This window comes from Arachis hypogaea, chromosome 15 (assembly GCF_003086295.3).
Source record: "Arachis hypogaea cultivar Tifrunner chromosome 15, arahy.Tifrunner.gnm2.J5K5, whole genome shotgun sequence".
In the NCBI taxonomy this organism is placed as follows: domain Eukaryota; kingdom Viridiplantae; phylum Streptophyta; class Magnoliopsida; order Fabales; family Fabaceae; genus Arachis; species Arachis hypogaea.
In genome coordinates, this window is record NC_092050.1 from 88,153,052 (window position 1) to 88,163,652 (window position 10,601).

Genomic DNA, 10,601 nt, shown 5'->3' on the forward strand with positions numbered 1-10,601 from the left:
TTGCTAATTCAATTAGTAAGTTGATTAGGACTTTTGGATTGAGATTAGCTAGTCTTATTAGACTTTCTCTCATGGAAGATAACCTATATCTTCTTCCAATGTTGGAGATGACGTAATAAGATAAATTCTTGTTTATTATTGTGACATGATTAACTAGTCTTGTTTGACATTCTCCCTATGTGATGATGACATGATACCTTCTTCCGTTTGTTGGAGTTGAATAAATAAGATAATTAATCAATGCATGACTAGGATAGAAAGCCTATGGTCTCAATTCTTGACATGAATGTCTCTCTTTTTATTACTTACTTTCTCTTATTTACTTGTCTTCTTTAAATACTTGCATGATTTACTTTTCTTGTCATTTATTTTATTGCCCCTTTTATCAACCAACCCCCATTTGTTCCTTTATAGCCAATAATTGACCACTTCATTGCAATTCCTTGTGAGACGACCCGGAGTCCAAATACTCCGGTTAATTTTCATTGGGGTTTGTACATGTGACAAAACCATATTTTAATTTGATGCGAGAGTTGTTTGTTGGTTTGGAGATATGCTTACAACGAAATTCTTATTTCTACAAGAAAAAATCTAGACCGACAACAATTTTTGCCTGTCAATCAGCAGCGCAGCGAGTCCAACAAGTCGGACACGGCAGCTCCGGCCGCCACCCACCAGCTGGACACGTCATCTCCAACCAGAACAGAAGATCTCGTCCGAGATCGATCTACAGTTTTAGGTATCCCTCGAGACATTGGCGCCATTGCCGGGGAACCTGGAAGTCATCCTATCACCATGGCAGATGATCATGACAACGATCACGACTCTGATTTGGAAGACCAGACGCCGCACAAAAATGCAGACACCACACCAAAAGATATTCTTCAACCTAACAACGACAATAATTCACCAAATACGGGAGCCATGGAGGCACTTCAGGATCAGCTAAAACAACTTGAAAAAGAGGTCGAGTACCAACACGAGACGGAGAGAAGCCTACAAAGGGAAGCTAGGCGACACCGCGAGTTAGAGGACAAGCTCTTAAAATTCGAAGCAGATCTCAAGGTCAAAACTACTCGATCCGGTCACAAAGATAGCTCTCGTAAGGATCAAGACCCATTCACCAAGGAAATCATGAGGACCAAAATCCCAAAAGACTTCAAACTTCCTGACATGAATTTATATGATGGCACAGTAGACCCCAGCCATCATCTCAGTAATTTCAGAAGTAGAATGTACCTCACTGACACCTCAGATGCAGTCTGCTGCAAAGCCTTCCCGACTACCTTAACAAAGACGACCATTAAATAGTTCGACAATCTACCCCCTAGGTCCATTTCAAGCTTTGACGACCTAGCCAAGAAGTTTCTGGCCAGATTCTCCATCCAAAGAGACAAATCTAAGCACGCCCCAAGTCTATTAGGAATCAAGCAAGGAGATCGGGAAAGTCTCCGCAGTTACATGGAAAGATTCAACAAAGCATGTCTAGACATACAGAGTCTTCCCACAGAAGCGGCCATCATGGGCCTCATCAATGGCTTACGAGAAGGGCCTTTTAGCCACTCCATATCAAAAAAACATCCTACATCTCTAAACGAGGTACAAGAACGAGCAGAAAAGTATATTAACATGGAGGAAAACTCTCGACTAGGAGAGACCTCAAAATCTGGGTTCTCCTACTCCTCCCGAGATAAGGACAAAGAATCCAACAAAAAAGAAGATCAACATGGAGAAAAGATCAAAAAATACCACAATTATACCCCTCTTCGGGTATCCCTTGTGGATGTCTACAGAGAAGTATGCCATACTGAAAAGATACCTCCAGCTCGACCACTTAAAAGCAAAAAAGGAGGAGGAAACCGGGCTGAATATTGTGAATATCATTATTCCACCAACGAATGTTTCGACCTAAAAAAAATCATAGAAAAATTGGTAAGAGAAGGAAAGTTAGATCGGTATTTAGCGAACCGAGCAGACAATCCCAGAAAAAGAAGACAGGATGAAGATGTCGGACGGGCTATACGACCACCTCGTACGCCCGATAGACATGTCCACATGATACACAGAGGATTTGCGGGAGGAGGGATCTCCAAATCATCTCGCAAAAGATATCTTAAAGAAATATATCACGTCGAGGGAACAGAGGAAGCACCCGACATCCTCACAATTACTTTTACCAAAGAGGATGCATGTGGCATCATCTCAGGACACGACGATCCCATGGTCATCACTATCATACTGGCAAACGCAAATCTCCACCGCACACTGATAGACCAAGGAAGCTTCGCCAACATCCTGTTCAAAACTGCCTTCGACAAACTCGGCCTGGAAGAAAGCATATCCGAACAGCCTGTTCGGACTAGGAGACACTCCAGTTCAGCCACTTGGATACATCTCACTACACACGACCTTCGGAAAAGGAAACTAGTCAAGAACACTCAAGATAGACTACATCGTGGTCGACGTGAGTTCAGCTTACAATGCCTTAATAGGTCGGACAACATTAAATCAGCTCGGCGTAGTAGTCTCGACTCCACGTCTATGCATGAAGCTCCCAACTACAGAAGGGATAGCTACAATAAAGGCAGACCAGAAGACGGCGCGCCACTGCTACAACGAAAGTCTAAACCTCAGAGGCAGAGGAGAAGAATTCCACACCATCGAACTCGGTGGAGTTCAGAGGCGGGAAGAACTCCACCCACAACCCAAATGTGAAGTAGAAAAAGTCCAGATCAGAGATACCCCGGACAAAACAACCAATATCGATACAATCCTAAAATGAGACACGAAAGAATCACTCGTACAGTTCTTACGAGATAACGTCGACCTCTTTGCATGGAAGGCTGCAGACATGCCAGGCATAGACCCCAAGTTAATGTGCCACAAGCTAGCAGTCTACCCAGGATCTCGGCCAGTACAACATAGACGTAGAAAGCTTGGACCAGAATGATCCCAAGCTGTGGAAGAGCAGGTACAAGCTCTATTGGAGGTAGGATTCATAAGAGAAGTCAAGTACCCACTATGGCTAGCTAACGTCGTCTTGGTGAAGAAATCAAATGGGAAGTGGCGGATGTGCACCAACTACACTGATCTCAACAAAGCTTGCCCAAAAGATCCTTACCCACTCCCAAGTATCCACGCTCTGGTGGATGCCTCCTTCGGATATAAATACCTCTTGTTTATGGACGCATATTCAGGATACAATCAAATCCCGATGTACCCGCCCGACCAAGAAAAAACTTCATTCTTAACCCCAAAAGCAAACTACTGCAACATAGTCATGCCTTTCGAACTTAAAAACGCAGGAGCTACTTATTAGAGATTAATGAATAAGGTCTTTACGGATCACATCAGAAAAATCATGGAAGTCTATGTGGACGACATGTTAATAAAGACAAAAAGTGAAGAGACGTTAATGTCCGACCTCACCCAAGTGTTCAACACTATAAGAAGGCATGGCATGCAACTTAACCCTGCAAAATGCACCTTCGCAGTAGAAGCTGGCAAATTCTTGGGTTTTATGCTCAAACAAAGAGGAATCGAGGCAAATTCGGATAAATGCCGGGCCATAGTCGACATGAAAAGCCCGACTTGTGTCAAAGAGGTACAATAACTCAATGGAAGGTTGGCAGCCTTGTCCAGATTTCTTGCTAGATCGGCAATAAGATCTCTCCCCTTCTACACCACTCTAAGAAAGGGAAAGAGGTTTGAATGGACAACAGAGTGCGAGCAGGCCTTCAGAAATTTCAAAAAGTTCTTGGGAGAACCTCTTGTATTATATCTCACAGTAGGAAGTCGGGTAGTAGCCTCAGCATTAGTCCGAGAAAATGACAGTGGGAAACAACCTGTGTACTTCATTAGCAAGGCACTACAAGGATCCGAGCTGAACTACCAAAAAATAGAAAAATTCACCTATGCTCTCATATTTACATCTCGACGACTTCGTCCATATTTCCAAGCCCACAGCATCAGGGTTCGGACCAATCATCCAATAAAAGGCATTCTGCATAAAACAGATTTAGCAGGAAGAATCTTACAATGGGAAGTCGAGTTGTCTGAATTCGACCTTCAATACGAAGCTCGGACAACCATCAAATCCCAATATTTTGCTGACTTCATTGCAGAATTTACAGACACCCCAAAAATCCCTACAGAATGGAATCTCTATGTAGACGGTTCCTCAAACAAAACTGGAAGCGGCGCGGGTGTGATAATTAAAAGCGATCAGCGAACCCAAATCGAACTTTTCCTCAAATTCGGGTTCCCTGTCTCAAACAACCAAGCTGAGTATGATGCACTACTAGCTGGTTTGAAGTTGGGTAAAGAGGTTGGAGCTCAAAAGCTCATCATCTTCAGCGACTCACATGTGGTCACTTCACAAATAGCAAGGAGCTACCAAGCCAAGGATCCCACCATGAAAAAGTACTTGGACAAAACCAGGGAACAGCTCGGACAATTTAGGGAATATGAGGTCCGCCACATACCCCGATAATAGAATGCCCGAGCTGATGCACTCTCAAAACTAGCCAGCACCAAACCAGGGGGCAACAATAGAAGCCTCATCTAGGAAATGCTGCAGAACCCGTCAATCTCGGAAGAAGAAAAAGTCCTAGCCATAACAGGTATGGATCAAGGATGGATGACTCCCATAATTAACTACCTCAAAACAGAAACACTCTCCACAGATAAGGAGGCAAATAGGTTAAAAAAGGAGGCACAATACTACACTATCATAAACAATACTCTATACAAAAGAGGGATTTCAATACCATTGTTAAAATGTTTGCCGACTTCCAACACAAAGGAAGTTTTAGAAGAAGTACACAGTGGCATCTGTGGCAATAATCTTGGAGCACAGGCACTTACCAAAAAAGTACTCCGGGCCAGATTTTATTGGCCAACTGTACAAAAAGAAGCCACAGAGTTCGTAAAGACGTGTGATGAGCGGATAATTTATACGTTTTTTGGCATTGTTTTTAGGTAGTTTTTAGTATAATTTAGTTAGTTTTTACTACGTTTTTATTAGTTTTTATGAAAAAATAAGATTTTTAGACTTTACTATGAGTTTGTGTATTTTTCTGTGATTTCAGGTATTTTCTGGCCGAAATTGAGGGACCTGAGCAAAAATCTGATTCAGAGGCTGAAAAAGGACTGCAGATGCTGTTGGATTCTGACCTCCCTACACTCGAAATGGATTTTTTGGAGCTAGAGAAACCCAACTGGCGCACTCTCAATTGCGTTGGAACGTAGACATCTAGGGCTTTCCAGAAATATATAATAGTCCATACTTTTTTCCCGAGTTTTAACGACGCAAACTGGCATTCAAACGCCAACTTCCTGCTCTATTCTAAAGTTAAATGCCAGAAACAGGTTACAAACCAGAGTTAAACGCCACAAACAGGCTGCAACCTGGCATTTAACTCCAAGAGAAGTCTCTACACGTGTAAAGCTCAATGCTCACCCCAAACACACACCAAGTGGGCCCCCGAAGTGGATTTCTGCATCATTTACTCATTTATGTAAACCCTAGTTACTAGTTTAGTATAAAAACTACTTTTAGTGATTTATTTCATAATAATCTTTGGACGTTTAGTCCTTAGACCTTTGAGGCTGGCCATTCGGCCATGCTTAGACTATTTTCACTTATGTATTTTCAACGGTGGAGTTTCTACACCCCAAAGATTAAGGTGTGGAGCTCTGCTGTTCCTCATGAATTAATGCAAAGTACTATTGTTTTTCTATTCAATTCAAGCCTATTTCTTCTCTAAGATATTCATTCGCACACAAGAACATGATGAATGTGATGATTATGTGACGCTCATCACCATTTTCACCTATGAACGCGTGCCTGACAACTTCCGTTCTACATGCAAACAAGCTTGAATGTGTATCTCTAGGGTTTCTAATCTAAGATTAAAACCATCGTGGTATAGGCTAGAATTATTGGCGGCCATTCCTGAGATCCGGAATGTCTAAACCTTGTCTGTGGTATTCCGAGTAGGATCTGGGATGGGATGACTGTGACGAGCTTCAAACTCACGAGTGTTGGGCGTAGTGACAGACACAAAAGGATCAATGGATCCTATTCCAACATGATCGAGAATCGATAGATGATTAGCCTGCGGTGACAGCGCACTTGGACCATTTTCACTGAGAGGACGGACGGTAGCCATTGACAACGGTGATCTCCCAACATACAGCTTGCCATGGAAAGGAGTATGAATGATTGAATGAGGGTAGTAGGAAAGCAGAGATTCAGAAGGAGCAAAGCATCCCCATATGCTTATCTGAAATTCTCACCAATGAATTACATAAGTATCTCTATCTTATTTTATATTTTATTTATATTTTAATTATCAAAACCTCATAACCATTTGAGTCTGCCTGACTGAGATTTACAAGATGACCATAGCTTGCTTCAAGCCGACAATCTCCGTGGGATCGACCCTTACTCACGTAAGGTTTATTACTTGGACAACCCAATGCACTTGCTGGTTAGTTGTGCGAAGTTGTGAAGAAGAAGTGAGATTATAATCGTGCGTACCAAGTTTTTGGCGCCGTTGCCGGGGATTGTTCGAGTTTGGACAACTGACGGTTCATCTTGTTGCTCAGATTAGGTAATTTTATTTTATTTTTAAGCTTTTTTATTTTTGAAAAAAATTTTTCAAAAAAAAAATTTTGTTCTTCAGAATTTTTATGAATGAATTCTAGAGTTTCAGATGATGCTTTTATCATCATAGGAACTAGTTGATTCCCATCAAATTGACTGTTGTATGTAATGTCCTGCTGAAGCTTGGCTAGCCATGTCTAATCTTTTTAGACTGAAGCTTTATACTAACAATGCATGATTCCTGGAATTCTTATTGAAAATTTTGAAATCCTTATTTTTATTTTTCCAAATAATTTTCGAAAATCCAAAAAAATTAATAAAATCATAAAACCAAAAATAATTTGATGTTTCTTGTTTGAGTCTAGTGTCAAATTTTAAGTTTGGTGTCAATTGCATCTTTTTAATTTCCTAAAAATTTTCGAAAATGCATGCATGTATCCTTCATAATCTTCAAGTTGTTCATGATGATTTTCTTTGTTTGATCTTTGCATTTTTATGTTTTGTGTCTTTTCTTGTTTTTCAAATGCATTTTCAATTTGTTAGTGTCTAAACATTGAAAATTTCTAAGTTTGGTGTCTTGCATGTGTGTCTTTTCTTAAAAATTTTCAAAAATAAGTTCTTGGTGTTCATCTTGACATTCAAAGTGTTCTTGGTGTTCATCTTGACATTCAAAGTGTTCTTGCATGCATTAGTACTTTTAATCTTATTTTCTTGTGTTTTGCATCATTTTTATGTTTTTCTCTCTCTTAATTAAAAATAAAAAAATAAAAAATATCTTTCCCTTATTCTTCTCATAAATTTCGAATATTTGAGTTGACTTATTCAAAAATTTTTAAAATTTAGTTGTTTCTTATGAGTCAAGTCAAATTTTCAATTTAAAAATTCTATCTTTTTCAAATATTTTTCAAAAATCAAATCCTTTTCATTTTTGTATATATTTTCAAAAATTCTAAAAATTTGATTTTCAAAATCTTTTTCTTATTTTTATTTCATATTTTCAAAATTAATGCTAACATTTAATGTTTAGATTCAAAAAAATTTTCAAGTTGTTACTTGCCTATTAAGAAAAGTTTCAATCTTTAAATTTTAAAATTATATCTTTTAGTTTCTTGTTAGTCAAGTAATCAACTTTATTTTCAAAATCAAATCTTTTTCAAAATGATTTTCAATCATATCTTTTTCAAAACTTAATTTCAAAATCTTTTCTAACTTCCTATCTTTGCAAATATGATTTTCAAATCTTTTTCAATTAACTACTTGACTCTTTGGGTTGATTTTAAAAGTTTTCTATTTCAATCATATCTTTTTCAAAACCACCTAACTAATTTGCTCTCTCTAATTTTTGAAAACTCCTCCCCACTTTTTCAAAATTCCTTTTAATTAACTAATTATTTTAAATTTTAATTTAATTTTATTTTCTTTTTAATTTTCGAATTATAACTGTTTTTTTAAATAAAAACAAAAATATTTTTATTTTATTTTATTTAATTTTCGAATTCTTCCCCCTCTCATCTCTTTCTATTTATTTATTTATCTACTGACACTTCTCTTCTACTCATAATTCGAACCCCTCTTCTTCTCTGTGTTCGAATTTTTCTCTTCTCCTTCTTCTATTCTTCTCTTCTTCTACTTACATAAGGGAATCTCTATACTGTGACATAGAGGATTCTTCTTCTTTTCTGTTCTCTTCTTTTTCATATGAGCAAGAACAGGGATAAAGACATTCTTATTGAAGCTGATCCTGAACCTGAAAGGACTCTTAAGAGGAAACTAAGAGAAGCTAAAGCACAAAACTCTGGAGAGGAACTGACAGAAATTTTCGAAAAAGAAGGAGACATGGCCGAACCCAATAACAATGGTGGAGATGCAAGGAAGATACTTGGTGACTTTATTGCATCATCTTCTAACTTCTATGGAAGAAGCATCTTAATTCCTGCCATTGGAGCAAACAACTTTGAGCTTAAGCCTCAATTAGTTTCTCTAATGTAATAGAATTGCAAGTTTCATGGACTTCCATTGGAAGATCCTCATCAGTTCTTAGCTGAGTTCTTGCAAATCTGTAACACTGTCAAGACCAATGGAGTTGATCCCGAGGTCTACAGGCTTATACTTTTCCCTTTTTCCGTAAGAGACAGAGCTAGAACATGGTTGGATTCACAACCTAAGGAAAGCCTGAACTCTTGGGAAAAGCTGGTCAGTGCTTTCCTGGCCAAATTCTTTCCACCTCAAAAGATGAGCAAGCTTAGAGTGAAAATCTAAACATTCAGACAGAAGGAAGGAGAGTCCCTCTATGAAGCTTGGGAAAGATATAAGCAACTGATCAAAAGGTGTCCTACTGACATGCTTCTAGAATGGAGCATCATATGTATATTCTATGATGGTCTGTCTGAGTTGTCAAAAATGTCATTGGACCATTCTGCAGGAGGATCTCTTCATCTGAAAACCCCTGAAGAAGCTCAGGAACTCATTGAAATGGTTGCAAATAACCAGTTCATGTACACCTCTGAGAGGAATCCTGTGAACAATGGGACGCCTCAGAAGAAGGGAGTTCTTGAAATTGATACTCTGAATGCCATATTGGCTCAGAACAAAATATTGACACAGCAAGTCAATATGATTTCTTAGAGTCTGAATGGATTGCAAGCTGCATCCAACAGTACTAAAGAAGCATCTTCTGAAGAAGAAGCTTATGATCCTGAGAACCCTGCAATGGCAGAGGTGAATTACATGTGAGAATCCTATGGAAACACCTATAATCCTTCATGGAGAAATCATCCAAATTTCTCATGGAAGGATCAACAGAAGCCTTAACAAGGCTTCAACAATAATGGTGGAAGAAATAGGTCTAGCAATAGCAAGTCTTTTCCATCATCTTCTCAGCAACAGACAGATAATTCTGAACAGAGCCATTCTGACCTGGAAACCATAGTCTCTGATCTATCCAAGACCACACTAAGTTTCATGAATGAAAAAAGGTCCTCTATTAGAAATTTGGAGGCACAGGTGGGGCAGCTGAGTAAGAAGATTACTGAAACTCCTCCCAGTACTCTCCCAAGCAATACATAAGAAAATCCCAAGAGAGAGTGCAAGGCCATAACCATGACCAACATGGCCGAACCTGGAGAGAGTGAGGAGGACGTGAGTCCCAGTGAGAAAAGCCTCATGGGACATCCTCTGGATAGAAAGGAGTTTCCCTTTGAGGAACCAAAGGAATCTGAGGCTCATACAGAGACCATAGAGATTCAACTAAACTTCCTTCTGCCATTCATGACCTCTGATAAATATTCATCCTCTGAAGAGGATGAAGACATCACTGAAGAGCAAGTTGCTAAGTATCTAGGAGCAATCATGAAGCTGAATGCCAAGTTATTTGGTATTGAGACTTGGGAGGATGAACCCCCTTGTTCACCAATGAACTGAATGCATTAATGAGGTAGACATTACCTCAGAAGAAATCGGATCCCGGAAAATTCTTCATACCTTGTACCATAGGCACCATGACCTTTGAGAAAGCTCTATGTGACCTGGGGTCAGGGATAAACCTCATGCCACTCTCTGTAATGGAGAAACTGGGAATCTTTGAGGTATAAGCTGCAAGAATCTCACTAGAGATGGCAGACAAATCAATGAAACAGGCTTATGGATTAGTAGAGGACGTGCTAGTGAAGGTTAAAGGCCTTTACATCCCTGCTGATTTCATAATCCGAGACACTGGGAAGGATGAGGATGAATCCATCATCCTTGGCAGACCCTTCCTAGCCACAGCAAAAGCTGTGATTGATGTTGACAGAGGAGAGTTGGTCCTTCAGTTGAATGAGGACTACCTTGTATTCAAGACTCAAGGTTCTCATTCTGTAACCATGGAGAGGAAGCATGAAAAGCTTCTCTCAATACAGAGTCAAACGAAACCCCCACATTCAAACTCTAAGTTTGGTGTTAGGAGGCCACAACCAAACTCTAAGTTTGGTGTTGAAAGGCCACAACCTTGCTC

General features: G+C 39.4%; 1 non-coding gene across 1 annotated transcript; it reads right to left on the minus strand.

The window, feature by feature from the left end:
• Positions 1-8,848: 8,848 nt before the first annotated feature.
• On the minus strand, positions 8,849-8,956 carry LOC112753512 (small nucleolar RNA R71). Its single transcript, XR_003177897.1, has one exon. It is a non-coding gene; the product is annotated as a small nucleolar RNA R71 (small nucleolar RNA).
• Between the last annotated feature and the right edge of the window lie 1,645 nt (positions 8,957-10,601).